General features: G+C 42.9%; 1 long non-coding RNA gene across 1 annotated transcript in view; it reads left to right on the forward strand.

The window, feature by feature from the left end:
• The window catches only part of LOC119088201, a 71,978-nt gene extending 44,786 nt beyond the window's left edge, over positions 1-27,192 (forward strand). Inside the window, exons 2-4 of the long non-coding RNA XR_005091809.1 lie at positions 22,561-22,642; positions 26,033-26,246; positions 26,778-27,192. This is a non-coding gene — a long non-coding RNA (uncharacterized LOC119088201). The remainder of the gene's footprint in view (positions 1-22,560; positions 22,643-26,032; positions 26,247-26,777) is intronic.
• Positions 27,193-27,404: the final 212 nt, after the last annotated feature.

Below are 27,404 nucleotides of genomic sequence, written 5' to 3' on the forward strand. Positions count from 1 at the left end.
CAATGTCTCCCAAGATGGTATAAAACTTTAGCAGTGTGTGGAACCCAGTGTGAGGTATGGTATTTATGAGACAGGAGAGACATTTACATATCCGAGTGACTTAGCCTGGCATGTAAATCAGGTTTGGAAGGGGTAAAGAAATCTAGATGAGATTTTTTTTTTAAGGGCAAAAAAGGGGGAGGGAGATCGTCTGCTCAGGTGGGGTGGCTAATCTTCCCTGTCAACTTGACACATCTGGAAAAAGGGGACCTCAGTTGAGATACTGCCTCCATCAGATTGGCTCTCGGTGGGCGTGTCTGTGGGGCATTTTCTTGAGGGATAACTGGTATAGGAGGTCCCAGCCCACTGCAGTACCATCCTTAAGCAGGTGGTCCTGGGCTGTCTAAGAAAGGTAGCTGAGTGTGACCCCGGGGGCAAACCAGGAGGCAGTCTTCCTCCACGGTTCTTGCCTGTTTCTGCTTGAGTTCCTCCTGCCCCGACTTCTCACTGTGATGGAAGGGGACCCGGAAGTGTAAGTCAAATACCGCTCCCACAAAAGTTGTTTTTGGTCACCGTGTTCACCACAGTAACAGGAAGCAAACGAGGACCCCAGGTCACCCCAAAGTGAATGTGGCAAGATTTGTGTCAAGTTGGCGTGAAAGGCAGCTGGGGAGCTGCCGGAAGGCTTTCAAACCTGAAGAACAGACCACATAGGCATAAAGGATAAGACGTCGAAGATGGGAAAGACTAAGCTTGTTCTGAGGGTGGACAGTTATCCCCGGAGAGTAAACTGTGTACATTTATCTCACGTAAAACAGTATGCCGGGAGTGGAAACTGTTCGGCCAGCCTGCTGCTCTGACTGCACCCGTGTGCTGCTGAGGAAGAGACTGTGGGATCGGTGCCCGCAGCAGTGCTGGCCCAGACCCGAGGCCCCGACAGCAGCCAGGTGGAGAGAGCCGTGGCACGGGCTGCGTGCCAGAGCTTGTCAGACCCGAGGAGCCAGCTCAGCGGCAGGCGCAAGCACAACCCGGCTCCACCTTGGACCTGGTCTGGGCCAAGCAGTTGGAGCTATCTCTGCTGAAGCCGGTGAGGTGGAAAGCGGCTCAGTGGGCCCCATGATAGTGCCCCAGGGGAAGAAGGGTGATGAAGCTCACGGGATTACAGAGAGCTGGATAAAGTGGTGCTTCCCATACACTCAACATAGCTCTTCCTTTTCCTGTGCGTGCTGAGTGCGTGCGTGCGTGCGTGCGTGCGTGTGGTGTGTGTGTGTGTGTTTACTCATGTGAATACTTGCGGAGGCCAGAGGAGAACGTTAGATACCCTGGAGCTGGAGTTACAGGCAGTTGTAAACTGTCCTCTGTGGGTACTGGAAACTGAACCCCCGTCCTCTGCAAGAGCACAAAGCACGTAAACGCAGAGTCGTCGCTTCAGATCCTCCACATTGCTCTTTTGAGGAAATAGTTGATGAAAGACGGAATCTTTTCTTGCTGTGTGGGCCCTTGCTAACAGTTTACTTTAGTGGCCCTTTAGCTGCTGATTCCTGAGATCAACCGAGTGTAGCGGCCTTTGGAGATCCTGCCCACTCTGTTTTAATACCGACCTCTGTCTTACAGACTTGTTTAAAAAAAAAAAAAAAAAAAAAAGCCTCCAGACCAAATAAAGCAGTAAAAACAATAAAAGTGGGGGTTTTGTTTGTTTGTTTGTTTGTTTCTTGGCTGTTAACTGAAAATCCCAGTGCCAGGGGTGAGTTACTTCCCTAAGAGTTGCTGGCCAGGGAGTCCCAGAGGACCCCAAAATGATACAGGTCATATCTGCTGCCCTTGATTGAATGCCAGAGCCAGGTGGTAGCACCTTCTGTTGAATGCACTACATGCTTTGGTTCAGAACATGGAGAAATCAAGCTGGGGTTGGTCTGTGAGCGTTCCCTTCCTGCTGGTGAGTTTTCACAGAGCTGGAAGGTGCCATGTGGGCTACTAGGGGAGAATTATCACACAGAGCCTTGCTTGGCTCTGGCCTCTGCATCCTGCGATGCTATCAACATGCCACACAGCTGTACCAGTGGGTGCAACCAGCAACGTTCTGATTAGATTGAAGGCCCGCTCCACGGGAGGGAATTCACATCTGGTCCTGTAAGCGCAGATAAAACCCTGTGGTGTAGAAAGCCATAGGCCCCAGTCGGGAAGCAACTGCTATTGTTTTGTTAAGTGGACGAGATGCACCTGTCAAATTGCCTTCTAAACCTTACACCCAGAGTACTGATGCTGGCCTTGGTTGTGGGGGAACACCTAACAGTGAGCTGTGATTGCTGATGGAGAGACTCCTAACTGGCTAACCTGCTGAAAACAAGGGATATATGGCTGCCAGGCTACCCAATACTCGAAGAAGGGCAAGGGAGACATCACCTCTCCCAAGGCTCAAGTGGGGAGGAAGCAGAAAGAACGCAAGAGATGGAGGAGAGTGGTGGAGTGTTGTGTGATGTGCTGTCCTCCAGATGTGCTATGATGCTGTCTTGGCATGGAGTTTAACTTGGATCAGTATCCATGAAAACCAGAGTAGAGCAATACATCAGTAGCCAGGCCTATGGAGATGGAGCTATTGACACTCCTTAATAGACTGAGGAGGGGAGGGTCATAAGACCCTCCTCTGGGTTCAAGCTATTGATCTCCCACTGCAAGCGATCTTGGGAGATGCTAGAGTACATAGTAAGTAGAAGGTTACTTGAAAGAAGGACTCCATAATACAGCTTCCATGAGAGCATCCTTGATGGGATGGGATTTTGCAGTAATGCAGCTGTTTTGGAGTCACCCATGTTCTGTAAGAAAGTCCAAATAAACTCATGGGTTAAAGTTGTACTGTGGAGAAGTTGTACTTGGGTCTGCAAATGCTGTCTCTTCTGGGATGAACAGACATTTGTTCACAGCTTCCCGGGGAAAGTTATTACATCAGCTAAGCTGGGGGCACACCAAGCACTGTTCCTAATGTTCACTCACAGCAGATGTACCTGGAAGCCCCAACCAGCAAGCTACTCCAAACACGCATGCCCCAGGACAACAGCGGAAGTAACGTGAGTGTGCAAGGCAATGCTCTACAAGGTGCTAATCCCATAGTAACAACTCACAGTGAGAATGCCTTAGGTTAAACTCTAACAGTTATAGATAGGCTCAAAGGATTCAAGGAGGAAGCCAATAAACGCCTGAGTAAATTCTAATGCACCACAGACAAACAGCTAACTGAAACAACAAAGTCAATTCAGGATATGAAAATTTACATTGATAAAAAGATAGAAATAATGAAGAAAACCAGACAAATGACATGGGAAATGGAAAGCTCAATAAGCCAAATAAAAATCCAGTGGAGAGGCTCACCAGCAGAATGGGCTGTGTGGAGACAGAATTTAAGGTAAGAGGAATTGGATCATTTAGTCAAAGTCAACAATGAATTAAAAAATTTTAAAACTAAATTTATTTATTAGTACGCGTGTGTGTTACTGCATTTGTGCCGTGGTATGAATGTGGTGGTCAGAGGACAGATTTCAGGAGTCATTCCTTCATGTGGACCCTGGGGATTAAGCAGATTGTCAGGCTTGGTGGCAAGTGCCTTTACACACCCTCCTACTAGCCCAAACTCTAATAAAATGTATCAATGGGACAAGTAAGATATTTAAGAAAACAAATCAGAAAGTTATCAGCAAAGAAGGGGATAAAAATATTTTCAGCTAAAGGCATTGAATATTTTCAATAAATTCATAGGAGAAAACTTTCAAACTCTAGGGAAAGAGAGATCGGACCAGGTACAACACACACACAAAACACCAGATCAACAGCAACAGAAGAGAAATTCCCCACATCATATTGTAGTTAAAACATTAATTACACAGAACAAAAAGTGTATTAAAAGCTGTAAGAGAGAAGGTCCAAGTCATATATAAAGGCAGGTGTTGTATGACAGACTTTTCTTGGGGAATGCAACATACATGTCTACCCACCCCAGATGGGGAGCCCAAAACAGACCACCAAAGTCCAATTTAGTGAACCAAGGAATTTTATTGGGGTTACTTACAAGAGCAGAAATGATTCAAAGACAGCTGCATCACCAGAGCTCACCCCAGAATGAGTGACAACTTGCAAAAGCTGGGGATGTGGAGCACAGTGCACAGCCTACAGGCAGCTCAGTAGGCTGGATAGTGTCCCTTGCAAGTGCCTCAGTTGGGCTAAACCATGCAGACATCTCGGCTGGTTTCTGCTTCTTCCAGGCAGCTGGTCTGGTATAAGAGTCTTCTTTGTAGCTTGACTTGTCTGAGAGTGACTCTCAGCAGTCTTTCTTAATTACTCTTAGGAGGGAGGGGCCTAGTGAATCTGGCCAGTTTCAGGGACTTCCTGAAGCTATTTTGAGTTGTTGATTTTCTGTTTTACCAAGCTTCCTTTGGAGATGGAATGTTTCCATGACAAAGGAGTCTGGAGAAATCCATTACCACTAAGCAAGCTCCACAGAGGATATGGGAAGAGCTGCTTTGGACTGAAGAAAAGATTAAACAGGTCTCAGAGACTTACTGAGGGAAAATAGAAGCTATAAGCAAATGAGGGTTCAGAAAGCAACAAGCACTATGAAATCAACAAAATGATGAGAATTAGTACACGCCTTTCAATAATAACTCTGAATATTAATTGTTTCAATTATCCAATTGAAGGATACAGAATAGCAGATTGGATAAGAGAACAGAATCATTCTTTGTGCTACACTCACCTTCAAGATGACACTAGAGCAGGATGAAAGAATGAATGAGCAAAGACATTCCTAGCAAATGAAACCAGAAAACAAGTGGCGCTCCCATTCCCCCATTTGTTCCAGTATCTAAAAAAACAGATGTCAAGCCAAAGTGGTGAGTTCATACTGATTGGGGAATTCTAAACATGTACACACTGAACACAGGTACACGAAATTTCATAAAACAAATACTACTAAATAGAAATTTAACCTCAGCACAGTAACAGTGAGTGACTTCAATACCCCACTCTCACCTCAATAGACTGGTGGTCCCAACGAAAAATAAACACAAACATCTAAGTTAAGTGACATCATAGATCAAATGGACCTATAAGGTATCTACAAAACAGCCCATCCTAACACTGCAGAATACATTCTTCTCAGCAGCCCCTGGGTCTGCACATAAAACAGATCATATACCAGGACACAAAGCAAGTTTAACAAATACAGGAAAGTTGAAATAATCTTTTGCATTCAATCTGACCACATGTGATATTGGTAGAAATTAATAGAAAGAGAAACTGGAGAACATAAACATAAATCTGTAGAAAGCAATGAGATGAAGCAGTAATAAAATAATCTCCCAATTAAAACAAGCTCAGGGCCAGATGGAGACAGTGAAAAATTCTACCAGATCTCAAAGTAGAACTCATGCTACTACTTATCAAATTATTATGTAAAATATAAAAGGAAGGAATGTTCCAAAACCAAAAAAAAAAAGGAAAGAAATAAGAGAAAAAGGGAAAGCAGGTAGATACAGAAAAAAAAAAGAAAAGAAAAGAAAAAAAGAAAATCATGGACCAAACTCTCCCATGAATACAGATGCAAAACTTCTCATTAAAACACTTGAAAATGAAGCTCAAAAACAAATTAAAAAGATCATACACCATTATCAAGTTGGCTTCATTCCAGAGATGCAGGGATGGCTCAATATACATAAATTTTTTAAAAATGTAATTCAACTCATCAATTGACTCAAGGACAGAAACCGCAAGATCATTACTATAGATGGAGAAAAAGCCTTTCATAAAGTCCAACATAATAAAAGCCTTGGAGAGACTGAGGACAGAAGGAACGTATCTCAACATAATGCAGGCTATACATGATAAACCTGCAGCCAACAGTATACTTAATGGAGAAAATCTCAAAGTATTCTTACTAATATCAGAAACAGGAAGGGTACTGCAGAGCTTTGCAAGAAAATGGCCTCCAAAGGGAGTGGCACTATTAGGAGGTGTGGCCTTGTTGGAGGAGGTGTGGTCTTGTTGGAGGAAGTGTGTCATTGTGGAGGCAGGCTTTGAGGTCTCATAGATGCTCAAGCCATGCCCAGTGTCTCAGTCCACATCCTCTTGTCTTTGGATCAAGATATAAGGACTCTCAGCTCTAGCACCATGTCTGCCTGCAAGCTGCCTTGCTTCCTGCCATGATGATAATGGACTAAACCTCTGAATTGTAAGCAAGCCACCCCAATTAAATGTTTTCCTTTATAAGAGTTACCATGGTCATGTTGTCTCTTCACAGCTATAGGAACCCTAACAAAGATAGCTACCCACCCTCTCCATTCCTATTTGATATGATAGAAGTTTTAGTTAAAACAGAAAGATGAAAGAAATAAAATCATACAAAAAGAAAATAAGTAAAAATGTTCTTATTTGCAGATGATATGATTCTATATATGAAAGACTCTAAAGCAGTGGTTTCTCAACCTTTCTAATGTTGTAACCCTCTAATACAGTTCCTCATTCTGTGGTGACCCCCAACCATAAAATTATCTTGGTTGCTACTTCCTAACTGTAATTTTGCTACTGTTATGAATCATAATGTACTTTTGGAAATAGAGGTTTGCTGAAGGGTCAAGACCCACGAGTTGAGAACTGATGCCCTAAAGACTCAGCTAGAAAACTCCTAGAGGTGGTAAATTAAGCTAAGTGACAGGATATAAAATTAACATACAAAAATCAGTAACCTTCCAAATGACAAACAAAATGTGAAAGAAATCAGGAAAGCAATCACAACAGCCTCAAAAATACTATGGAGTCAACGTAACTAAAGAAAACTTTCAAACACTGAGGAAAGAAGTTGAGAAAGACATTAGAAGTTGGAAAGACCTCCCATGCTCACAGATTGGAAGTTGTATATAATTAAAACAACCATGGGATTTCACTGAATCTACAGATTGCTTTTTGTAGGATGGAAACTTGTTGGGAAGAAAACTGGGTTCAGCGGGAGTGGAGAGGGGATAAGAGAGAGTGATGAGGGTAAATATGATCAAAGTATATTATGAACTTATGTGAAGTTGTCAAAGAACAAGTAAATAAATAAGACTTAGTTTTATTTACTGCTGTTTCATGGTCAGACCTAAAAAGAAATGGCTGCCTATAAGACGGTCTTAGCATTTTTCCCACTACGTTTTCCTTGAGGATTTTACCATTTTAGTCTTACATTTATGTTTTTGATCCATTTTTAGCTGCCTGGGTGAGAGAGAGACAGGGGTCATGCTTCAGCCTTGTGCTTATGAGTGCCCAGTTTCCCCAGCATCATTATTGAAGAGATTGCTGTTTCCGGTGCACATTTTTGTCATGAATCATTTCCTGTAGACATTTGGGTTTATTGCTTACATCTCTACTCTGTTTCAGCAGCCCGCATGCCTGGTTTTATGTAGTACAATCTGCATTATGTCTTTAAATAATGACCTATGATGCCTCCAGCTTTGTTCTTTTTGTCCAAGATTTCTTTGGCTACTTGGGATCTTTTGTGCTCTCCATAGTCTTTAGAATTTTTCTGCCCCCAGCTCTGCCTAATGTTTAGGTGTGGGTCTCTGCATCTGCTTCCATTAGCTACAGGAAAAAGCCTAACCCTGCTGAAGAGGGGGAGGAAGAATTGTAGGAGCCAGATGGGTCAATGGCACCAGGAGAACAGGACCTACAGAATCAACTAAGCAGGGCTCTAGAGACTCACAGAGACTGAAGAGACAGACAGGAAGTGGTATGGGTCTGTGCTGGGTCTTCTGCATACATGCTGTGGTTGTTTAGGGTGGGGTGTTTGTGGGACTCCTAAAAGTGGCTGTCTCTGACTCTTTTGCCTGCTCTTGGGATCCTTTTCCTCCTACTAGGTTACTTCATCCAGTTGATATGAGAATTTGTGCCTAGTCTTATTGCATCTTGTTATGCTGTGTTCATTGATCCCTGGGAAACCTGCTCTTTTCTAAAGGGAAAAGAGCAGTGGATCTGGGGGAAGGGTGGGGACTTGGAGGAGTGGAGGGAGGGGAGGCTGTGGTGGGGATGCATTGTATGAGAGATGAATAAATAAATAGATAATTTTTATTGGGGAAGAATTGTCATTGCCCCCCTGCCCCACAGGCCTGTGAAGAAGTCATTACTGTTGTGATGGAGATTGAATCGAATCTCCAATCCACATTGAGTAATATAGGAATTTTATCAATTTAATTCTTCCAATCCATGAACATAAGGCATTCTTTCCATGTTTTTTTTTCTTTTGAGTGTGTGTCTCTTTAAATGTTTTTTATTGGTATTTTTAAATTTCTTTTCAGAGTTCTTTCATTCCCTTAGTTAACTTCATTCTGTGTGTTTTATTTTATTTTGTAGCTGTTGTGAATGGAATGAATTCACTCTCTCAGTAAGCTCATTACTTGTACATATAAAAAGTAAACCTATGGATGTTTATATGTAGACATTTTAATCCTGTTTTATCCCGATCTACTGAACATGTTCACGGCTTCTCATGGTCTTCTGGTGGAGTTTTTAGTGTTTCTTAAGTATGTATATATCCAAATATATACTACTGCATTACTCATATGCAGACAGAGATAATTTGATTTTTTTCTCTTCCTATTTTTATTTCTTTTCTTCACCTAATTATTCAGGCAAAACTTCAAGTACTACACTGAACAAGACCAGTGACTGTGGGCAGCTTGTCTGGTTCTAGACCTTAGAGGAAATGCTGTCAGCTTTCTCCCATCCATCTTCATTTTGACTCTCTTGTGGAAGACAAATTGTAATCGAAAAGATTAGAGGCAGAAAAACCAGCACGAGGAGTCCTATAAAAACACTAAGCTAACAGCTACAGTATACATACAGAGGACCCTGTAGACACCTGTGTGGATCCTGTGCTTGTTGCTCCCACCCCTGTGAGCTCATATGCACCTTGCTTAGTTGATTCAGAGGGCCTTGTTCTCCTGGTGTCCTCCATCCACTCTGGCTTTTGCAATCTTTCTGCCCCCTCTTCCACTGGTTTCCCTGAGCTCTGAGGGGAGAGATTTGATGGAGAAATTCAGATTCTCTCTCTGCATAATGTTTAGCTGTAGGTCTCTACATCTGTTCCCATCTGCTGCTGGAGGAAGCCTCTCTGATGATGACTGGATATTTTCTTCTCTTTTCTCCCCTCCACCCCCTCTTTTTTTTGAACAGTGATGTTTGGTTCTATCCTAGGTCTCCAGGCTGTCTAGTCTCTGGTTCTTGGTTACCCAAGCAGTGTCACGTATAAATTCCAATTCCGGAAGTGGGGCTTAATTCAAATCAGATATCAGTTGGCTACTCCCACAAGTTTGTGCCACCTTTATCCTAGCACATTTTTGCAGGCAGGACAGATTTTAGGTCAAGAGTTTGTGGCTGGGTTGGTGTCCACGCTTCTCTTTTGGTAGCCAGCAGAGTAACTTCCTGCACCAAAGACACTAGGACATAGAAGTGAAGGCTTCCTGTAGGCACCAGCCCGCTTCTCCGTGTTCGATGAGTTGTGTGGGCATTGTTCTTGGCAACAGGGCACCTTCTGTCTGTTTGCAGAGAGCAGCCCTTTGTCTTAGAGTCAGCCTGGGTTGTTTGGGGATTTCTATGGGATCCCCTTGGCCAACAAGTCAATTGACTTCGACACAGACCCACCACTGGAAACTTGCCTATCTACAAGAGATGGTTAGTTGAGATTCTGTATCCCCTATTACCAGGAGTCCTCATTAGGATCATCTTTATAGATTCCAGGAAGCTTTCACTGAACTAGGTTTCCACACCTCCAAAAATGCCCCCCCCATCCAAAATGTTTCTCCCCACATTCTTCCTTTCCATTTCTTCCCATCTCCCACCCTGTTCCAGTCCTCATCCACCCCCAGTCCACCCCTATGTAAAATCTATTCTATTTCCCTTTCCCAGGGAGAATCATGTGTCCCCTGGGACCTCTTCCTTTTCACCTAACTTCTCTGGGTCTACGGATTGTAGCTTGGTTATCATTTACTTAACAGCTAATATCCACTTATAAGTGAATACATACTATATTTGACTTTCTGGGTCTGAGTCTGGGCAGGCAGATTGCTGAGTTTGAGGCCAGCCTGACCTACAGAATGAGTTCCAGGACAGCCAGGGCTGTATATAGAAACCTTGTCTCAAGAAAACCAAAACTAAAAAACCAACCAACCAACCAACCAATCAACCAAAAAAATCCCTAATATCATAGCACAAACATTTCCCTATAGATTTCCACATACTTGAATATATAATTTATAAATATGAAGGAAATACATACAAGATGTATCATTAATTCCATATTGTTGAAAAATTAGAGAAAATGCTGTTTATATTTTTGCTTTATAGAAGTGTTATAATGAGCATCTTTGATATAATTTTTGCAATCATCTGGTGATTTCTATGAGATAATGTTCAAACAGATTTCTTAAGAATTATTTTTGAAGAAACATTTTTTTCCAAATATTTTTATGGCCTTTGACTTTCTAAATAAAATAATTTCTCTTTTTAGAGTATGTAAGCTTTAGAAATTTTAGTCAACCAACTATCTTAGGCCAGCTTCTCTTGATACATTCCTCATTGGCATAGCTCATTAATCTAAATACCTTATGTGTCTTGAGGAAGTGAAGTCATCAAGATGGCTGCCAATGTTCCTTTTCATTCAGAACCAATGCTGGGCTGTTTCAGTGGGCTGCAGGGGGGGAGTGGGCTCTGGTGCCGGGGGGGGGGGGGATCTGAACCTGTTTATCGATCGATCTAAGATCCTGGACAAATGCCCTGTTCTCAACCTCAGTTAATCCACACAGATGATAAAGACCACCTCATGTGAGATTCTATTAGTCGAGGTAAGGACCTCTTGAAACACAACGCTCTCATTAGACCTGTCTTCACCAGCTCCGCTGTTAGCTCCCCACACCAAGTCTCTTTCACATGGACTGTGGACCATCAACTGTCCCCTTACTGTTGACTCCGTCCCTTACTCAGTGCATTCTCATCACAAACAAACGGCAACAGCCTGCTGTTTCCATTATTCACTCTTGTTCCTTTGCCATGCTTCCCCACACAAAGCTAAAACTCCTACACGTCCTACGGTCGCTTTTCACAATAAGCCCTGCCCAGGAAAACCCAAAGCTCTCAGCGACTTTACCTATGGCTGCTGGCCTCACCTTGAACGGTTCTATCCCCTGCTCACTCTACTGCAACCGCATCGACAGACTTGTTTCTCTCAAACATGTCATACCCAGTGAACCCAACCACTTATCCAATCAGCTAATTAACTTATATCCAAGTGAGCTGCATATTTAAATAAGCGGAGGGAGGACTGTAGTCATCTGGGAGAAGCATCGTGTTGCCAGTGAGGCCGCACACAGAACAAGCTTTAATTATGGCGGAGGGGAAGATGCTGAAATGTTGTCATCCTCTACCTAAAAGAAAACCTCCATCAAAGGGGTCAGTGCTGGTTTTGTGAGGCTGGGAAAGCAAGACATGAATAAACTGCTTGCTGGTGGCAACTGGTGAGCCCAGGAAACCCCGGGGGTTAACATAATGAATCTATTTTGATAGGCATATCAGGAAGTCTGTCTTCCCCTCCCTAAATTAAGATGAGGTTAAAGATATCCTTGACATCTTTACTCATGAAAATGATTCTACAGAAAGGGTCTTGGGGGCCAATGCTCAGGGAAGCTCATTGTGGGGGGGCCAAGGGCACCATGGCCAAGGATTCCTGGTAGAAATTTGAGTCATTTTTTTCTTTATTGAGTGATTTTTTTTCTTTATTAAGAACAGCACATATGTATGTTAAAACTGACATCTTTCTTATTAATTTTTATTTCATTTTTAAAATAATTAATTTTTTCTTTGACAGTTGCACATATGAATATAATACATTTTAATTACTCTTATCACCCACTCCCTTATCTCCCTTCTACCCTATTGATCCCCCAATTTCCCTGCAACTCCCTTTCTCACATTCATGTCCCTTTGTTTTGTTTAGTGACCCTTTGAGCTTAACCAGGCCTGTTTGTGTGAGCACAGGTTTGAACCGTCCATTGGAGCCTGGTGGGCTCACTGATGGATATACAACTAAAGACCCTGAATATCTCTCTCCCAGAACCTATCAGTAGTCAATAGTTCAGCAGGGAGGGGTAGGGTCACATGAGTCCCTTCCCTATCCAGGACTGACTGTTAACAAGTCCAGTCTTGTGTAACCCAAGTACAGGTAACCACAGCTATTGTGAGTTCATGATTACATTGACTGTGTCATGCCTAGAATATGGCATTTTGTAGGCCTTCTTCTGATCCTCTGGCTCTTACTTTCCCTTTGCCCTTTATTCTGTGATGTTGAATGAACCATAAAGGAAATGATATAAATGTCCTGTTTAGGGCAGAGCCCTTAAACATCACTTATTCTTGGTACCTAGGGCATCCATGAGTCACTGCCTTCACTGACATTCATGGGTAAGAGATATTTTTCTGATTAAGGCTGAGAGTAGCATTTCTCTATGGGTATACACATAATTATTTAGAAGGCAGTTTGACAGCATGTCAATTTAGCTAAACGACAGTGGTAAGTTCCCCACTTAGGGCCTATGACCTCCTAAGATATGGATTTGTGCCCAGGGTTGTGGTACTGGGGAGTAGGGATCAAAGCTAATCATAGGATTGTTGGTTACCTCTCTAACAGCTGTGCCACTATCATAGAGGTGACCCCATCCTGCTTGGCACGTTGATATTATACCTCATAGCGTTCACAGCTCAGTAGAGCTATTGATGCCTTTTCTTCTCTAGGAGCCTGCATAGTGCCTTCCAGAATGGTCTCAGCCAAAATCAACTTGTGGAGAAAGGGGTTCACTTCAGCTTAAATTTCCCGATCACAGTCCATCATGACAGAAAGTCAGGGAAGGAACTCAAGGCAGGAAGCTGAAGGCAGGAACTGAAGCAGATGCCATGGAGGATAGTTGCTTATGGGCTTGCACCCCATGGCTTTCTCAGTCTGCTTTCTTATATTTCTCAGAACCACCAGCCCAAGGGTGGCACCACCCACAGTGAGCTGGGCCCTCCCATGTCAATCATCAGTCAAGAAAATGCCACAAAGCCTTGCCCATAGGCCAGTCTGGTTGGGTATTTCTCAACTAAGGTTTTCTCTTCCCAAATAACTCTAGCTTGTGTCAAGTTAATGTAAGATTAGCCAGCACAATCACCATGGAAGCTAGACTGCAGAGAGAGAAAACTGACATATCTTTCAATAGTTTGAAGCAATGAACCTGTTTGTTGGGCCACTGGCCCATGGAGCACAGATAGACTGCAAAACATGTCCCCAGTGATATACATATATATATATATATATATATATATATATATATATGCAAGTATTTCTGATTGTGTGTTTGTAGTGGTGATGTGTGTGTGTGTGTGTGTGTGTGTGTGTGTGTGTGTGTGTGTGTGTGTTTTGGAGTGTTCTTTAGCTACTGTGTCTGAGAATATGTCTGCTTAGGTAACATAAAATCTGAGGTTAAATGATGTATAAAAATACCTCAGGTTACGGTCCAGTTGTGAATCAACAGTACAAACTAAAATACTGACATGTTCATAAATACTTAGAATGATGGTAGCATAAAATCTCTGTGACATTTGAATGTCCCCAAGGGATGTATGGCTGCTGAGGGGGAAAGGTGTTTAGGTCCTGAGTTGACTAAGAAACTCACCACCACTCACTTTCTCTTTGTCTCTGAAGGTTCCTACAAGGCTGTTGTGTGACAGCTACAGAAGTCTGTGGGAGGCTTGCACAGCTCGTTTCTGAGACATGAGATGTGGTGGTAGGGAGTCAACTGTCTTGGGGAGCTGTGGGAACTGAGCTGCACCCTTCTGTTTTGGACTAGGTCTTTAGAAGCAAGTAACTAAATTCTGTAACGAGAACCTTGGAGTATTCTCCAAATATTCAGGAAAATATTTTTTTCCTGAATATTTGGTTCAGGTTCTCCAAATATTCAGGAAAATATTTTTTCCTGCCTTTTTCATATCAGGTACTTGGGATTTTCATATAAGCCAGGACTGGATATGGGAATCGGTAGAACAGACTGTGGAACACCTTCAAAGGAACCAAGGACTAAGTCCCAAGTGACAGGATACTTACTAGGAAAGGAGGCCCGGAGAAAATACTCTGAGGCTGATCAGACATCAGGGTCACAGTCTGCTTTAATGATCTGATGAAATATGAGTTATTAAAATAACCTGATTACACATACAACATTTATACGCAATTTCAAGAATTAACGCCATGATTATAAAGCCCGTCAACTTTTATAGCAGTCAGTGGGTCTTAAGTTTAAAAATTCCTTTTTTAAAACCTAGAGTGTGGGTAGACTTATTACTATAATTGAAAGGAGCGATCTACTGTGTGGAGATAGAGGTTTTGGACCTTAGAGAATCCTTGCAGAAAAATTTCACAGTATGGGATTCATTTTTAGAGTAACCTGGGGTCCGCATGTGAGTCACAGTTTGTTGAGACAATTTGAACAGTCTATTAATAAGGAGATGTCATTAAGTGATGCATAAAATTATTGAGAAGGAACAGGCATTAGAATAAAGATAATGAATTACTTTGGGAAACTGAAGACGCTGTGAGTAATCTATGAGGAAGTACCCAGTTAGTACTAAAAATACAGTGCTGTGGTTCGGCTGTGATGTCTTTCCCACAAGCTCGTTCATGTGTTACAGGCTTGGTCCTCTCTGGGGTGCTGTTAGGGCAGGAACTGGAAGCTAGGTGGACCTAGCTGGAGAATGTAGGTCATTTAGAGGCATGTCTTTGAAGCATGTCTTGTCCCTGGCCTCTCCCCTTTGCTCCCTGCTTCCTGACCACCATGAAATGAACAACTTTATTCCACCATACCTTTCTGCCATGATGCTCTGCTTCACTGTGGCCCAGAAACAAAGAATCCAGATTACCATGGAACGTAAATCCTCACACTGTGTGCCAAAATGAATCTCCTTATTTTGAATTGTTTTTCTTAGGTGTTTGTCACAGCATTGACAAGTCTGAGTAACAAGGATTGGCACTTAGAAGAAAGAACGTAGACAACAGTTTAATCATCCTTGGCCTGAGGGTGGGAGCTGAAGCCACGGCTGTGTATCGGTTACTAGAGAGAGCAGGAGGAAGGAGAAGGAAGCTGACAGTGATCCCCCTCTCCAACTCCACTGCAGGCATATTGAACCTTGGACTTTGTGCATACCCGAGGAATACTCAACCACTGAGCTACATTTCTACCACTACATTTAATTTCTATTTTGAGATAGGGTCTCACTGAATTGCTTAGGCTGGACTTGAACCTGTAGCCCAGGTATGCCCCGAATTTGTGATCTTCCTGCCGTAGCCTCCTGAGTGGTGAGCCAGAACCAGCAGGCCCTGCTTTCTCACAGTTTCAAAAGGCAGAAAAACCTGGATGAGGATCACTGCGCAGAGGATCATTTCAGTCTTTACAGTCGGCATTAAGCTTTGAAATTCCCAAGGCTTAGATACTGATTTTCAGTTAGTCCACATTCAAAATCAGTTAGGAATCTGTGTGCCCTTGGGGATCTATATGTGCAACCAGAAGCTGATTTTTGTAGACTTTATCATCTCTGTTGGATGAATCTAATTCCTCCTGTTTCAGAAGCTCGTGTATTACTTTATTTCACAGTATAGAACTTGTACGTCCTAATTTGATCTGGGTGAACTTGTATAAAGAAATGAAGAAGTGACTTATATAAGGACCCCTCCACAGGGTTCTGAGACATTGCCTAGTTCTTGAATAACAAATTTTATAACATGGTCACAGATATCAAGGTGTCAAAGTTGATCATCTTCTGGAACTCACCACACTGTCCATTTTAAATGCCTTGATATGGAACCTGTGTTTGTTTAAAGATATAGGCTACATATAATGGCAGATTCATTGATAATGGTAATAAAGCTTTATGTAGCCTTTACAAGCATATTAATTAATCAATCTTTACAACTTCATGAGACAGATACTATTATGACCCCCATTTTATGTATGAGAAACATGAGACAGAGACATTGAATAAAGCACCCAAGTTCACACATTTATGAAGTGCCAGAGTTGAGATACAGGTCTAGATCTTCCAGCTCCATAGAGTTCCCTACAGAGCAGCAAGTCCACAAAGAAAATCTAAACGGTTCATTTAAAAACATGCATCCTGGAGTCAATCAGGATTTCTCAAATTCTGCTGAGTGTGATCACATATTTAGGTGATAAAAATAACACTTATCTAGTACTGGCTTTATTCTAATTGCTTCATATTTATTAGCTATTTGATCCTTGCAATGACTGCTGGGTAAGGGTATGTGCTACCAAGCGTGATGACCTAGGTTTAATCCCTAGGATTCCTGAAAAGGTGGAAGGAGAGAAAGAAAAAGCTCCTACAGATTTTTCTCTGACTTCCACATGTATACCTACACACATGCACATAGGATGAATTTATAAATAGATAAATGTAATACGACGTAACCCTTTATTGATTCTGAGGTGTCATGTTATTATTGTCTTCGTTTTAGAGATGAGGAATAGGTGGTTTAGAGGAGTTTATAATATCTGACTATAAAATGTCTTTAAAACACTTTAAAATAACGAGAGAAAATATGCAAAGGAAGCCACACATCTTGCTTTTTATTCTAAACATTAAAAATACATGATTATTAATAATAGGCAAACATAGCTTTCCATCAAGAATTCCAAATCTTAGAGCCCCAAGACTCTTGAAGTACTTGCTGTTCAACTGAAACTTAATACTAAAATTAAAATTAGGTGACTATTAAAGCTGAATTTATTTACCTAACTCTAATTTATTAGTGTTTTAAGTTAACATACGAAGTAGTGGGTTTCACTGCGGTATTTCCACACAGACTTTGTGCTGATTTCTCCATGGCTCTCAGACCCTGGGCTACCTCCTTCCCCGCCCCCTTCTCCCACCAACAGTCCCCCTCCTCGTGTGTCATACATTCCATTGCCCACTCCTCTTTCCCTTCCTTCCATCCCCATTTCTTTTTCTCTTCCTGCGGTCACCTTTCTAGTTCCATGACGTTATATATAAGCACACACACACAGAGATTAAAATCGAGGATCTGCATAAGAGGGAAGGATGCAGTATTTGTATTTCCAAGTCTGGCTCATTCCCCGAACACAACGGTCCAGCTCTATCCATTCTGCTACAAACGTCACAGCGTAAATTTTCTTTATGGCTGAGTAAAATTCCATTGTATATATGGACTTCATCTGTTGATGGATGGCTGAGATGGTTCCATTTCTTAGTTATTGGAAACACTGCAGCAATAAGCCTGGATGTGCAAGTATTTTTGTGGCACGCTGATTTAGAGTCCTTTGAGTAGTTAAAGGTGCATCATATGGTAGATCTATTCATAGTTTTACTTTTTTTTTTTTTTTTTTTTTGAGAAACCTCCATACTGATTCCATAGCGGCCGTGCCAACTTATACTCTCAGCAGCAGTAAACAAGGGTCCCTTTTTCTCTCCATCCTTTCTAGCATCTGTTACTAGTTTTTGTTTGCTTTTTGATGACTGACATTCTGACTGACCCATTCTAAGATGGAGTCTCAAAATGGTGTCAATGGGTGTTTTGCTTATGGCTAGAAATACTAAGTATCTTCTCACATATTTATCACTTTCTTTTGAGAACTTCCTGCCTGGGACTGGAAAGAAGGCTCAGCAGTTATGAGCACACACTGCCCTTGCAGAGGACCTGAATTCAGTTTCCAGCATCCATGTCTGGCTTCTCACCATCTCCTGTAACTCCAGCTGCAGGGGGATCTGACACCTCTGGCCTCCAAGGGCCCCCTGCATTCACATGCACCAAACTCCACATATACACTTAATTAACAATAAAATTTATTTTAAAATAACTTTCTGCTCAGTTCCCTAGAATATTTGTTGGGTGAAATGTAGTGTGTGTGTGTGTGTGTGTGTGTGTGTGTGTGTGTGTGTGTGTGTTTAATTTTTGGAGCAGGAAGCAGAAATGTGATGGCAGCCACCGTGTACGCTGGGGCTGGAGAGGCATACAAGTTGTGGAGACAGAGGCAGAAATGTGCTAAGAGGGTCTGAGGCTGGACTTCTTCATGCATGTATGGGAATAGATAGCCCTGAAGAAATCACTGCCTACGCTACCAACCTCACAGGAATGTAAAAATGAGCCGCTGACCTTGGCTATAGTCTTTACCTATGGGTGGAGCTGGGAAGACATTTCATCTTGTTCTTACTTCATATACACATGTGGGTGAAAGGACCAAGCAGACGCCATAACAGGCTGCTCAGTCTTCTCTCAGAGATTAGGCCTCAATTTTAGTTTCCTGAGACTTGAGCAAGCAGTTTCTGGGAGGGTCATGAACAAAAGACATAGTCCTTGCAGTAGCTCCCTTTCTGCACATACTCTGACTGCTCAAGGTTCAGCCAGTTGTTTACTGTCTGAGACCCCTTACTAACTTAGAGCTACGTGCATGAGTCCAGGACAGAGCCTGGGCCACTGAGTCAACCCACACAGTCAGTACATGCTAGGCCAGCCAGTCTCCATGGCAGCTCAAGGACAAAGCCTGGGACTTGTCCAGGCCTGCCGAAAAATGTTAACTGTAATCCCCAACTAACCCTAGCCAAGTAAAAGTTACTAACATGATTGCCACTCGAATAAACCAATCCTGAGTCTGTTCTTATTAGTTTGTAGACCTCAAGCTCCCCTTAAAAACCCTGCCCCATGGCTACTCAGGGTCTCTCCTGCTCTGCCGTTGCGTCAAACAGAGTCCTGAGTTAACTCGTAACAATATCAAGACTATTTACTTTTGCATCTGATTTGGTCTCTTGGTGGCCTTGGGGGACTCTGGGTATGCCCTGCCCCAGGACCTCCAAATTGTCTGTCCCTCAGCCTGAAGGAAAATAATAGGACAGTCTTGACTCTCAAAGACACAAAGAGACTCTGAAAGGACAGATGTTGGGGTAAATTGGAGAGTCACCTCTTAGCTGACTACTAAATCAGCTCTTCTTTCAACTTTGTTGAAAGCTAAATCTGTTTGAATTATTTTTACACCCCAAAGAATTTACGTCAGCAGTTGAGTGGCTTTTCTAACCTTAAGTATAATTGCTCTTTTTTATTGGGACCTGAGAGGTTTCGATGCCTTCAGCGAAACACTGGAGTGACAGTCAGAGAGGGCGAGAGTAGGTCTCAGACCTACGGAGGGGTCATTCACTGAGGAAGCTGTATTTCAAGTTGAGAACCATGTGGCACAAAGAATTCTCTTTGGCAATTTGGAGAATGCTGCAGGAGCACAGTGGGAGCAAGCTGGCATTTTCCTGGTGACCAGGGAACATAAGAAGCTTCATCTTTGCTGGACCGACCTCAATGGTCTGTGTTTGCCGTTGATGCCACTGCAGGGGCCTGTGCCAGGCTGAAGCCAGCTGAACATAGTTCTACCTTCTTTCTGATGTTGGTCTTGTCATTTGTGATTCCAAAGGCTGGACCCAACCAAGAGCTCTTGTGCAGTTTCCAGATTCTCAACCTTTATTGTCCCCAACCCGCTGAGTGACATCCGTAGGTTCCACCTGTGTAGAAGTCATGGGTAAGCAAAGAAAAGCTCTTCAAGTGTTGGTGGTTGGTGGCTTATTTCAGCATTTGATAACAGCCCGCCGATCGGCAGCAGGTGGTGCCCCCTAGTGTTGCAGTTCTTGTGTGCAGGCCTCGTAGGAAGTCAAGGTCACTGGTAGTTCCCAAGTCTCTGCTACTATGACTGTCAAGGCCACCAAGTTCCTGGGGTTTGGTGTATGTAAGACTTGGCCTCCATGATTCTTCTCCAGCTGTTAAAGCAGCCAGCTGCTTTACCACTCTGGCAGCCTCTCAGCCACTCCTCCATCTCTCTGCTGCTGCTGTTTCTTTGTGGTGTTACCTGCGCAGCCCACTCTACTAACGATCAGCAAGAAGCAACCACTTTAGAGAAGCCTTTTGTGAAGCCTAAGGTTGAAACACCAAGGAAACAGCGGAGGAGGGTGTCTTTAGGCCAGCTCACCAAGTGAGTCAAAAGGCCTGCAAGAATGCATGGGTAGAAAAAAAAGTGTTTGTAGTCATCACACCAAGTCTTCTGTGAAAGTAAAGTTTTGTGTTGAAAACAGTCCTAACATCGGCCCCTTTGCCCCAGCAATAGCAGACCCTTTGCTAGGCCACCAGGGGAATTTTCCCCTTTGGTTTGGATAAAAGTGTTTTCAGGGCAAGTCCAGCACAAGTGATCATGGCTGAGTCATCATTCTTGGGGTTCCAGAGTAAACAGTTGAGATCATCACACAACACCCCAAGACTTACAGGAAGTGTTCTGAGTGGCCGGTGCTGGTTGGAGGCTGGTTCAGCTGCCCTTGACTGACAGCCTGTAGCTAGAGTTTTCCTGCCTGGCCCACAGTCAGGACAAATCTCTGTCACCCGCCAGTCCCACAGCCGCTCAGACCCAACCAAGTAAACACAGAGACTTATATTGCTTACAAACTGTATGGCATGGCAGGCTTCTTGCTAACTGTTCTTATAGCTTAAATTAATCCATTTCCATAAATCTATACCTTGCCATGTGGCTGGTGGCTTACCGGCATCTTCACATGCTGCTTGTCCTGGCGGCAGTGACTCCTTCTGCCTTCCTGTTCTTTCTTTTCTCCTCTCTGTTAGTCCCACCTATACTTCCTGCCTAGCCACTGGCCAATCAGTGTTTTATTTATTGACCAATCAGAGAAACACATTTGCCATACGGAACATCCCACAGCAACAGCCATTTTACTCATTGTTGTAGAATATTATTTTAAGGTGTGTTACTTTTGTTTATGTTGCATTTGTTTAACTTTGTGAAGCTGTGTTACTGTGCCTGTCTAAAACACCTGATGATCTAATAAAGAACTGAACGGACAATAGCAAGTCAGGAGAAAGGAGAGGTGGGGCCGGCAGACAGAAAGAATATATAGAAGCAGAAATCTGAGAGAAAAAACAAAAGAAGTAGCCAGAGAAGGAGGAGGACCTAGGGGCCAGCCACCCAGCTACACAGCAAGCCATAGAGTAAAAGTAGGATTTATAGAAGTAAGAGAATGGGAAAAGCCCAGAGGCAAAAGGTAGACGGAATAATTTAAAATTAAGAAAAGCTGGCAAGAAACAAGCCAAGCTAAGGCCAGGCATTTACAATAAAAAATAAGCCTCCATGTGTGATTTATTTGGGAGCTGGATGGTGGGCCCCCCAAAAGAGCAAAAACAACCAACAACAGCTCAAGGCAGCAAGACAGAGCCCAACAGCTGCTAGTGAAGGAGTCAGGCTATCCCATGAGCTTAACGTCTTTGCTTATGTAAATGAACATGAATGCCAGAAGAATCCAAATTATTCATATGACAAGCTTGAAGAACTTATCATCTGTGCTGATGGAGCTTCTCATAGCAAATGTTGTTTTAACTAAGCATCTTTTTATTTTACCAATAAAGACTCAGGAGCCAGATGTTCAGGTGGAAACCTGCTAGCTCAGAGAGGCAGAGGAAGCCTCTGCAGTCACTTCAGAGAGAGAGCTTTCTCCTAACTCATCTGGAATAAAAACTCATCCAACCAATGTCCCTCCCTTCTACTTCTTGTACCTCTCTCTCCTCTACCTCCCAACTTACCGTCACTCTCTATGGTCACTTCCAGTCGACTGGTTGCTTGACCTATGGTTGATTTTATTTAAATAATGAAATCTTGGGATTTACAGTGTGATTAAACATCCCACAGCACTTCTCAACAAGCCAGGGAGAACTGGGTCCCTTCCATCTGCCTCATTCTGCTTCAGTAGGGCACAAAGTGGTGAGGAGGGTGCTAAATGCCAACTCATTATGATTGGTAGCATTTACTCCTTTGATTAATCAGCAGCCACACAAGTCCTTAGGCTCCAACTTACACTCACACTCAACAGTAACACAGTACTCCTGACTACTCAGGACACTCAACTGTCCCCCACCCAAAACACACCCTTTTTTCAAAATACTTCTGCATCTAGATCCTCTGTAACTGAAGACTTAACACAACTCATTGTTCACTGACACTCTTTCTAAAGAACAGTGAGAAAAAGAAAAGAGGGGCTATCTACTGACTTTGTGCACACAGAGGGCAAACAAGGAGGCCATTGCATATGGCGGCTATGGTCCTCACAACCATCTAATCCAATGCCCTCTTCTGGCTTTCCCAGGCACCAGGTATGCACAAGGTACACAGACATACAAACAGACAACACCCATACCCAGAAAATGAAAATAAATAAATCTTAAAATTTGAAAGTTTTGCCAGCCACTGTCTACTCAATTATGTACTCTGGAAGTGGGAAATGACCACAGGAAGAGTTCAAGGACCCACTGGGAATACCATGAAATGGACTGGAGATAGGCTTCCATGATCACCTCTCTTCCATGAACTCTTACTCACTGTGCTGAGTAGGGATGTTTTGGTTCACCTAGAATTCACATCCTTTCAGAGCCAACACCTAGCAGTTCTCCTCTTCACCCCAATCTCATTATTGTCTTTTCTCCAGATGTAGCTTTTCAAGAATGCCTGGGCTCCTCTCTCATACATTTGATTTCCACAGTCACATCTTCTGGCTCTTCACCCAGTAGGTGAGTAGATATTAAATCGTATATCCATTGTAACATTCAGTCTCCCCAAGCCTTTAAATCCTTCCTGTATGTGGAGCCAAGGTAGATCCAGAGCTTCTGATTCACACACTGTGGGAGACTTCCTGTCCATGTTTCTGCCAACCAGGGAAGCAAACTGTCAGAGCCTGCTCAGTTCTTGGAGATTATCAGTTATTTTTCTGTCACTGTGACATAAAACCACGGCCAGGGAAACCTATAGAAGAAAGTTTATTTGGGCTTCTAGTTCAGAAGCAACGATCTCTCACCATCACAGCTGGGAGGCACGGTGATGGGAGCAAAATGTTGAGCGCTCACATCTTGAACGGCAAGCATGAAGCAGACAGAGCACTAGGAATGATGTAAAGCTGTGAAAACTCAAAGCTCCACCCCCTCTCCACTGACATACTTTCTCAAGCAAGGCCACACCTCATATAATCCCAGCACTCGAGGGGGAGGCAGGAGGATTGTGAGTCCAAGCCCAGCCTGCCTACAGAATGCTTTGTAAAGCAGTCCCTCACCTTGTTCCACTGTCAACTGGCTTTGAGGAGCTTCCCTCTCCAGCGCAGTTGAGTGAGGGGTGTGGAAGTCCAGGCACTTGCTCATGCAGCTAACTTATGCCTTCGGCATCTTTTGAGCCTGGTCTTGGATGGGCCACTTCCACTCGGAAGTGCTGTTCTTCTCCTGTGGGTCTTGATAGGTCAAAGGATGCACAATTCTCATGGACAGCTCCAATATCAGTGCACCTAAGGGATATTTCTCCAAAGGCAAGGAGTTAATTTGAAGAAAAGAGCATGACTCTGTTCCAAATTCTGGAGGACCGGAACAATGATTATCTGACGGGGGACTCAGAGGCTTCTTATGGCTCTAGACGCTTTAGTCATCGTTGGACCTGTGAGTTCAGAAGGAGGACTAGCTGAGGGTGCCACTCTGTCATAATGATTTCTAGTCAACAAAATTAGGAGTTCTTCATATCATACATAACTGGTGATATTTTAGTTGCATTGTGATTTTAGATCTTCAGATGCCATACTATTTAGCCCCTACTAAATGTCTCTGCAGATTAAACTATTTGGATTCCTGCTCAGCCATGTGACCTCTTTCACTTTTAAATTCCATCGTCCCCAGTTGTCCGGTGTACAGTTCTCCTAGTCAAACCTGGACCATCTCAATCAGATCAGCTGCGCCTGCTTGTAAAACATCATCACAAACGGGCTCGCTGCCTTCGGACATTCCCCCAGAGAAAGAGAGTCGCTGAACCCTCGCCAAGAATTCAGCCACTTCTCCTGAGCAGCTCTTTGCAATTCTGCCCTAATAGCATATACTTTGGTGTCTTGAGCTCAAGTATAGAGACTTTGGGAGACGGGGGAAGGGAGTTCCATCTATGTGGCTATGGGAAGGACATCGTTCATGTCGAGGGAAGACTCTCCAGTGTGGTTGCTTTGGGGTAGCCCACACTTCTGTAAGCAAGTCCTCATCCGGCTTCTGTAAGTAAGTTCAATCAACTCATTGGTTGCCACCTCCCCCCCCCCCGGAGGAAAATTGAACTTTGGTTTGTTGTTGAGACCTTAAAGGGACAGAGTAGATGTTTCATAGTCCCCAGACCAGGAAGAAAAATTTCCCAACATCATCTCCTAGGCCGGGAGGACAGACAGAACAAACTGTACAGTGTGCCTGTACTCCCTTTATCAATGAGTTTTGTAGAAGGTTTGGCCAAGGGAATGTTCTCTGGCCCTTCCTTGACTGTTTTTGTGAAGCTAGAGTAAGAAAATTAAATAAAATGTATACCTACCATGATGAGCTGTACCCTTGAATTATGAACCAATAAAACCCCTTCTCCTTTAAGTGGCCCTTACCATGTGTTTTGTAAAGTAACTAAGACCATTTCACATCCCAACATGTTTTTCTAGTTATTCTTTTTATGTGTGTTTTGCTTGCATGTGTGCACATGTACCACATGAATGCCTTGTGCTGGAGGAGGTCAGAAGAGGGTATTGGATCCTCTGGAAGCAGAGCTATAGATGTTGTGAACCACCAAATGTGTGCTGGGAATTGAACCCAGGTCCCTCTGTAAGAGCAGTAAGTGCTCTTCACTGCCAAAATTTCTCTCCACCCCCACATTCCAACATCTTTATTTCCCTAGACCTTAGGATTCCATCGTTTATATAATATCAGAGATAATTTGGCATCTCACCCTTGTGAAAGTTATGCCATTACAGAGTCAATCAAAGAAACTCTTCAGGCCCTCCTTCCAAGCTGCTGGGGACATGTCTTTGGCTCTAGCGTTCCCACTGAGTGCCTCCATGTAAATGGATGGACAAGCAGTGCCTCTGATCTCTTTGGTCCAGCATCTGAAAAATCTGTTAGCATGCATACTATCAATGTTTCTACCCAAAATATGGAAGTCTTGACATTTTATTTTGAAATGAATCTGACAACCCTTCAGACTACACTTTGTGTTACTACCCATAATTTTATTTGTCTATATTATTTGTACAAAATAAACAGGTTTCACTCTGACATTTTCAAACACTATGCAATGTATTTTGATCACGATTACCCCACCAACCTTTCTTGTTCTCTTTCCTTCTTCTACTGGTCTCCTCTTTGCCAAATAGTCCCTCTTCTACTTTAATGTCATTAAAGAAAAAGTCTACATTCCACATACAAGAGAAAACTGGCATTTGTCTTTCTGAGTCTGGCTTATTTCTTAAATATGATGATCTCCGATTCCATCTTTTTAAAGCCTTTTCAGGCTTTATGAGGAAATTCTTGCCCCGTGTTGGGATGCCATATGAAGCATGACTCTAATTAGTCTTATCAATAAAAAACAGGAGTCAAATATCAAGCTAATAACTTGAAAGATCAGAGAAGCAAAGGAGCAGCCACCAGGGACTTCTTATCTCTCTGGATCCTCTGGCCGAATGGGGCCTGAGATCCTGACTCCATCCGCCTTATATTCCTGTCTCCACCTCCCAATTGTGCTGGGATTAAAGGTGTGAGCCTCCCAAGTGCTCGGATCAAAGGCATGAGCCACTACCGCCTGGCTCCTATGGTTAACTAGTAGCTACCTCCGCCCTCCAGGCAAGCTTTATTTTGTCAGAACACAAACAAAATATCATACAACAGATACAGGAGGGATTCATGGTTCAGCTATTCATCAGTCTATTAATACTTCTTTTTCCTCAGCCCAGCAGGTGGAACTGGCTGTTTTGAGTCATCTTACAGTTAATTTGTAAACCCTTACATATCATTTCAGATTCTACTTAGGTTGTAGGATTATTTCCATCAATAGACTCATGCTTGTGTGCATTCTAACCTCCCTGGTAGGAAATGAGCAAGCTATACATTAACCTGCTTTATTTTTTTTTCCAGAAGAAAACAGGGAAGGGGTATGCATCTGTCATTGTGGATGGAGCCACTGAAATATGAATTCCTTTCTGGCTCCTCTGGCCCCAGGTCATCAAGGACAATGGCAGAGGGCAAGTAGACAATGGAAGTTATCAAAAGATAGCAGACCTCCAGCTAAAGGGCAAGAGGAGATGTCAATCACATCATTAGAAGTCAAATCTGCCCACCTGGGGCCAAGGTAAGGCCCTCTGCACCAAGGAAGAAATTATTCTGTGAAACACACAGAGCCACCTGAGAGTGTTTTTCTGGCAGTTTATGTTTTGACCTGTGTCTTCAGTGAGTGCTCCTGAGCTAATGTATTGATCTTATGTTCCTCAAGCTCCTTTGCTTCAGCTTGTAGAGTGAATGGATCCAGCACCTGCTATCTTTACCAATGACTCTGCTTATGACTGGACCTTGGGACCATAAGAGACTCATTCATTTCCTCTGGAGAAGGGACTGCATTTAATTTTTCCTTGGGATTTAAATCACTTCCTGTTTGCAAAGGGCATAATAACATTTGCATTCCTATTAAAGACAAATATGGGCTTACGTTCTACAAGAGAGCAGAACTACTAATGATATTGCTCTTTTCAAGCTGTTGTTTTTCTGATCCATATAATAATGTAACCAATAGTACTGAATCCCTGTTCTTTGTGGCAGAGTATTACATACAATGTTTTCACTGTTCTAATGCTATTCAGTATGTTTATAATTTGCTTGCTTATAGGATACTCATGCATCAGATGACAATTAGATTCATCTACAACATCTTAAATCAAAACCACTCTGGATATCCTACATTTAGAAAATAAAAAAGGAGATGTTGGAACATGGTCCAAGAACGGAGTCATGTGAGAAGAATTCTGAGTGCTTGTGAGAAAACTCCAGTCTTGTGATCTCAGTTCCTTCAAAACACAGAATTAGTCTTGGAAGGTGTTTTTGTGTTCCTCCCAGGTGTAGTGGACAGGAGTGAGTACCTCAGATTATTCATTATAACAGGCTATTATTGTTTGTTTGTTTGTCGCTATGGAAAAACATGTTTTTGCCACATGCAGCTTGTTTTTTGTGATTGTACATTTTACTCATGTGATTCTTCTTAACGCTCAGAATATAAATTGTCTGATGCTCTGAATAAAGGCTACTTACTGCATCAGACTTTAGTCTGCCTCATTTATTGGCCCCATTCTCCCAGGTCCCACCACCTCTAGAACTGTGACACCCCTGAAGAATTTTCTTCAGGTGACTGTATGCCCCAGTTTGGAGACTACTGGTATGTCTGACACCTGGCCCATGGGGCATATGCATCCTAGGGTAGCTATGAATGAATGCAGTCAAACACAAAATCATAAACTCA

The sequence above is a fragment of the Peromyscus leucopus genome, chromosome 6, assembly GCF_004664715.2.
Source record: "Peromyscus leucopus breed LL Stock chromosome 6, UCI_PerLeu_2.1, whole genome shotgun sequence".
NCBI lineage: Eukaryota > Metazoa > Chordata > Mammalia > Rodentia > Cricetidae > Peromyscus > Peromyscus leucopus.